Below are 6,499 nucleotides of genomic sequence, written 5' to 3'. Positions count from 1 at the left end.
TTTCAGTTTACAACCAGCGCACAGTTTGAATGACACGCACCACACGACGTTCACGTACGCACTACACATCAGAGATGAGCATGGATTAGGATTAGGTTTTGAAAAAACAGGATTTGTGAAATTTTGTCGGATTTGGATTGGATTTGGATTAGATATTTTTTTCAGGACGGATTAGGATTTGGATTGGATTTACCTATTTTCTGGGAGAGAGAGAGAGAGAGAGAGAGTCTTTATTTTCATCGAACCAAAATACATAACAAACGGCAGTGAATGTGATACAGAAAATATGCATGCACAGTATTCGGTATTAGATAGGAATGATCGATAAGACCGTGAAGGTCATCTAGTCTGATCACACCAGCATCAAACAGGTACACTTGACTCAGAACAGTCTGGCTGTAAAAAAATGTTTAGTTAGGAAAGGAAAATAGAAAAAAATTAAACAATGGTAGCAAATTATCAATGAAGCAATGTCTGGGCGAGGTAGGGCAACAGTGTTAGTGTAACGACAAGAGGTGATCAAGTAGGGCTTTTTTGAATCTATTATAAGGCAATTCACGGATATGTGATTGAAATCTTGTGTGGCGAATGGCGACAAACTTTATTCAGATCAGTTATTAATGTAATTATGGTTACCAAGTTATCTTGAATCAAGTGAATCGTTCGTTGTGAAAGAAAATTTTCGAATCCCTCGATTGCATAAATTAGTATTTTTTCTGAATTTCCAGTTGGAATTGGATTAGGATTGGACATGGACTTGAATATGAAAAAGTTATGGATTAGGATTTAGATTTGGATTTGAAGATTCGGATTTGGATTCGATTAGGACATAGAAATTTCAAATCCGCTCATCTCTGGACACTATGGATCGACAATAACAAAGTTATCAAAGGTATCAGGGCGTGACGGTCACGTCATTTTTCGAGTGTCCACACCAGAGATGAGCATGGATTAGGATTAGGTTTTGAAAAAACAGGATTTGAATCAAGTGAATCGTTCGTTGTGAAAGAAAATTTTCGAATCCCTCGATTGCATAAATTAGTATTTTTTCTGAATTTCCAGTTGGAATTGGATTAGGATTGGACATGGACTTCAATATGAAAAAGTTATGGATTAGGAGGTTCGGCTTTGGATTGGATTAGGACATAGAAATTTCAAATCCGCTCATCTCTGCTACACATGTCATGCTATCGTCCATTTGGACAACAAAAAAATCGAAATTATTCTATACTGACACTATAGAGATTGTAGATTGTACAATCTCTATACTGACACATTTCGGTGAAAATAATCCTCCCGATGCTAGTAAAATTTTTTCTATTGGGATCATCGAACACCACCACATTAGATCGAGGTGGATGTTACATCAGCGTGTACTCAAAGGTGGTGTGGACCAAAGAATGTAGAAGGACTAGAAGTGCGAGGTCATTGTGTCGTCATTTAATTGTTACGTATGGCGTCCGCCATTTTGGTCTCAAAAGCTGCAGCGATCTGCCTTCGGTTTGCCTACAGACGCGCTCACCGGTTCTATTAAAATTTAGTTTTTGGATAATTTCACCCTTTATTCATAAAGTCCGACTATGAGTGATTAATTTGTACTCTAATTAATCATTACTAAGAAACTGGAACAAGCCTCAACCCGAGAATATATTTAAGAAATAAGAAAAATGTTCGTGGTATCAGAAGATTTACTCAGATATCTACACTATCGAATGTTTACATTCGATATAGAAACACTGTTGGAGCTCAAAAACTTCCCATGCTTTCCAAATGAAAACCTGATTTTCAGTACTGACATAATGGGAGACATTCACATCTATTAAATAGTATATTCATATTGAAATGAACCCGAATATTTTCGGCTGACACTCGTCAGGGGTAATCGTCAGCAACTAGTAGAGAATTGGAAAGAACATTGTATATCAACAATCGTATCACAAAATATGACGTCACCAGCATGAAATTTCGAATGAGAGAGCGTTCAATGTACTATTTTTAGGTGATACACGAACTCCTTTTGTTGACAGAGTTTTGGTTGGTGTATTTTGATAAAAGTTGATTCCAAGGCACACAAATGGAATTGTGAACGGCCTCGACCTACGATTCGAAATCGGTCGTCTCGATAATTATTCGCACAAATCGGATTATCCAACAGATGTTTGCCGATGGCAGAATTAATTGCCTTTGATCGATCAGCATCAATCTTAAGTGGATGAGTTAAGGGTGAGCTTTTCACATCGCGTGACGCACGTGTTCTGATAAATCTGGGGACATGTTGGTTTATGCGGTCCTGCAGACGTCTTGACGTTCTTCCCACGTAGCCACAATCACAGTGGCACCTATATTCGTACACTACATTACTTTGTTGAAGTGCAGGAAGCACGTCTTTGCGTGTTGAAGGGAGCAGTTGTGTTGTTGTAAAAATCACATTGGTTTTAACTGTATCGTAACATTTACCGACAGCAGAAATCAATTGTTTTTCAAAGCGGGTGGAAATGGGGCCAATCCAAGGTAGATGGATATAAACATCTTTTATTGTTCGTGCGGTGGGCTCTGTTCGTTTTTCTGCGTTGAATTGCGTTAATTTCCTCTCCATGCCGCGGCTGATGACGTGTTCAGGGTAACCGTTATCAAGTAAGATTTTTCGGATGTGGTCAAGTTCTAAACTCAGTTTGTTACCCGAACATATCATCAACGCTCTATGCACGAGTGTGCCTATGAGGTTAATTTTTCTGCGCCGAGGACTAAATGAATTCCAGCGAAGGTATTGGCCTGTGAATGTCGGTTTTCTGAAAACAGACGTTTCAAATTTGTTGGTATTGCGCTTTTCAACTAATACGTCCAGAAATGATAATGAGTTATTGCGTTCTTTTTCTATTGTGAATTGCAAGGCCGGGTGAAGCGAGTTTAAGCGAATGAGAAATTGGTCACACTCCGATTCATTCCTGAAAATGACAAATGTATCATCTACGTATCGGCGGTACAATAGTGGTTTGGCGGATTCACGCTGGGACAGAAGCTCGCCCTCGTAATACCCTACGAAAATGTTGGCCAAAATAGGTCCCAGGGGACTTCCCATCTATGGTCAAACCACTAGAGGCGCGCCATTCCAGTCCTTCATTCATCACTGCAGTCAACGGACGGTCTTACATTGTTGGTAACGCGTCCCTGAAGCTGGGTATACGGTTACTTAACCAAAAACATTGCAAAAATACTCAAACATGAATTTATCGAAGGCGGCAACAGTTTTTTCGTAGATTAGTGGCCTTTTCCAACTCCAAAACGGGCTCAATACAGACCGAAGATGGCCCCATTTTTTAGTACCGGAATAGTTTTTAATTTGTCTCTTATCTGGCGTAGTTGGTTAATGCTAGGGAAACTGCAGTGCGAGTCTCGGCAGTAGCAAAATCAACGCGGTTTTTAACAATCTTATCAAATCAATATGCCACAAGACTGCAATCGATGAAAAGATAGGCAACAGGAATGTATCAAGACGACTGAGTAATGAGTGGAAAAATTGGCCTTGGCCCTTGGAGTAGTCTTTGGAATTTGTAGAGACGCAGTCCTATCATTGGTAAAATGGTTCAAGATGAATCCACCGCAGTCTGCAGGCCTTGCAACCTGCCTTTTTACCTGAAAATTAAGAGGCTAAAAGTCGAATTTCCAACCCTTACCAGCTGTGCACATAACTGGTCAGAAAATGCCACATTGCCATTTGTAATGCTCCCTGACTCTGGCCGCCTACAAACACACAGAGACAGAATGTTTGTAAAAAATAGTTTATTGCAGTCATATATAGGCTACTGCATGACAAGATGTACATTGAACTCGATAACTATAGTGCATACACCGGAAAAATGATATCAACAAAACATGTTATGCAGAACTTTGCAAGTATACACGTCGAACCTCAAATGGTATGAAGCATATAACTGAAAATATTAGAAACAAAATTTGCAGAACTCATGAAAAATGTTTGCAAAATTCTCGAATTGTTGATACAGGTAACAAATTTTCCACTAAATTATTTCACAATCATTTCTTTGGTATTTGCGGTAAACAGAGTGTTCTATGAGGAAGGAATTTACCAATTTCTGCATATTTTTATGAAAATGATCAGTTACTTTGAACGCAACATCTGTACAATTTTTGCAATGAATATTACAAGCGATTCGGGATTTACCTATCACGAATTTCAACACATATAAAATACTGTACGGCGCAGTTAGATGTGGCCCAATCAGCAGAATCTGGAGTGGCAAAGCAATTGAATAGAAAATAAACCACTTGCAATGCAGGTATAGTCAACCGAAACTCAGGCCTATGCAACAAACTGAATTATTCATCATATGTATCTTCAGTTTAATTAGCCATGAGGGATAAGCTACATCTAGTGCAGTTTATATTACTTTGTATAGATCCTTGGCAACTGCGGCTCACACTGAAAGATCGTATCGTCATCACCATAATAGTCAGTAGTTACCCTAATGAAATAGCACAAAGCAATACCGGTACTCCCGCCAGGCTCCAGTCTTATATTGCAAACACCCAACCGAAACTGGAGCGTAAGATTGTAATCACTACCAGGACAGATTGTAATAGAAGATGGTATGACCAACAGCCTTGACGTATCTCAGGCTACGCAGCTACTCTCAGATATCCAGTTCAGGATCCGCAGATCATCAAGGCTCGAGAATATATATTCAGACAGCTTGGTAAACTCAGTACCGGTACTTCGCGTACTCTTTCTTTCGAGGTGAGCGTTTTCGGTCGAGTTATATGTCAGCTTCACTTTCAAATGGTTGTCGATTTATATCGCATTCTGATTTCCGGAAGGTATACTCTTCAAACCCCTTGGGCCTTGATCTTGTCATGTTGAGATCTTGTCGGATGCGAAGATTCTTACATTCTAACCAGTCTGCTTGTTTCGACTGATCTCACGAAGGTACCCGTGTTGCTGCCTCACTGGGTCTCCCATGCACAAAATACTACTCTTCAGAGTCTTCAATACCAATTACCAACAATTTGGTCAGCATCCATCCATTCTCCGTCGCAAGGACGCGATACCAACACTGAACGACTGTCCGTTTAAAGCAGTCAACATATGCCTCAGTTCTGAAGGAAGGACTGGAATTGCGCGCCTCTAGTGGTTGACCATAGATGTGAATGTCTCCCATTGTATCACCGGCCCATCTGCATCCAGAGGCCGGCCCTTCTCTTTTCAAAGCCTGAATCTGATCCTTGTTGAAAAAAACCCTTCCTATCCTCCTCCATCTGTTCCTTGTTATCCGAGCTTACATGCAAGTACCAAAACGATCATAAATTGTACAATTCCGCTATTAATCACATTTGGGTATCTTGTATGGTTTTCATTGTGTATTTGTATCGACAAAATGCTACAATTACAGTAATTTCACAAGGATTTCGCATTACCAGCGATTTCAACCGCGCAATTTCTTCATCTTTCTCCCTGAATTTGTTTGCGCTGTATTCCGTGGCACACAAGACCTAAACAGGTGATAAGGGTGACTCTAAACTTTTAATAATAATAATAACGCGCAATTTCTTCATCTTTCTCCTGACACCGGCCTTGTAGCTGCAAATTGTAAGATGGGTGACTTATTTATATCGTAGTGGGTGGTCTATGCTGTTACAGTATCTATGCGGAAAGTTCCTATCGGCATTATTGAATCTTACTAGCTCCATCTCCTGCTTCAACAGGATACAATTCTCACAAGAAGCCTTTAGGTTGAGATTCTAAATATATCGCTATGTAGGCCTACAATTCGGTGCAGCCCAAAAAGGCATTTTGCTGTGGTAGTCCGGGGTGATCTGAAATAAAAACGACCAGCAGACAACGAAAATACATAAATTCACCTTGGTTTCTATGTCCAATATCCCAGTTGCGAGCGTAATCCCATAAATATCACTGCCAATATGACCGAAAACTACAGCCGCACGCATAGGTTCAGGCTGTTTTTGTGGTCTTTTGAGACCAAAATGGATGCCGCTGCGTAACAGTGGCGTGACGCAGCAATGACCTCGCACTTCTTGTCCTTCTACATTCTTTGGTGTGGACCAGAGATGAGCAAATTAGAAATTTCTATGTCCTAGTCCAATCCAAATCCGAACCTTCAAATCCAAATCTAAATCCCAATCCATAACTTTTTCATATTCAAGTCCATGTCCAATCCTAATCCAATTCCAATGGAATTTTCGTAAAATTTGATATTGGTATATGTGAATTTTGAAAGTGTTCCATGCCGAGATGGATGACGAAATTCGGTATGGTAGATCTTGGTTCTGTTATCAAACTTCGCCGTAAGTTTCAAGATTGTCACTCAATGATTAGCATGGTAATTCCGTTTTCAAAGTCGGCAATATATCGGTACGCGCTCATCTACCAAATACTCGACTTTGACAGCGAAATTACTACGCTAATCATTGAGTCAAAGCCTTGAAACTTGGTACAGTGCTAGATGACAGCGTCAAAATATAC

The 6,499-nt window shown here is 40.0% G+C and overlaps 1 long non-coding RNA gene across 1 annotated transcript; it reads right to left on the bottom strand.

Moving 5' to 3' along the window:
- Positions 1-5,354: 5,354 nt before the first annotated feature.
- LOC145458312 (uncharacterized) lies at positions 5,355-6,196 on the bottom strand. Its single transcript, XR_013921109.1, has 2 exons — positions 5,878-6,196; positions 5,355-5,596 (listed from the first exon to the last, which is right to left on the bottom strand). It is a non-coding gene; the product is annotated as an uncharacterized LOC145458312 (long non-coding RNA).
- Between the last annotated feature and the right edge of the window lie 303 nt (positions 6,197-6,499).

Source organism: Botryllus schlosseri, chromosome 16 (assembly GCF_051294905.1).
Source record: "Botryllus schlosseri isolate E-star chromosome 16, Bs_hap1, whole genome shotgun sequence".
Lineage (NCBI taxonomy): Eukaryota > Metazoa > Chordata > Ascidiacea > Stolidobranchia > Styelidae > Botryllus > Botryllus schlosseri.
This window is presented reverse-complemented; position numbering and strand designations above follow the sequence as displayed.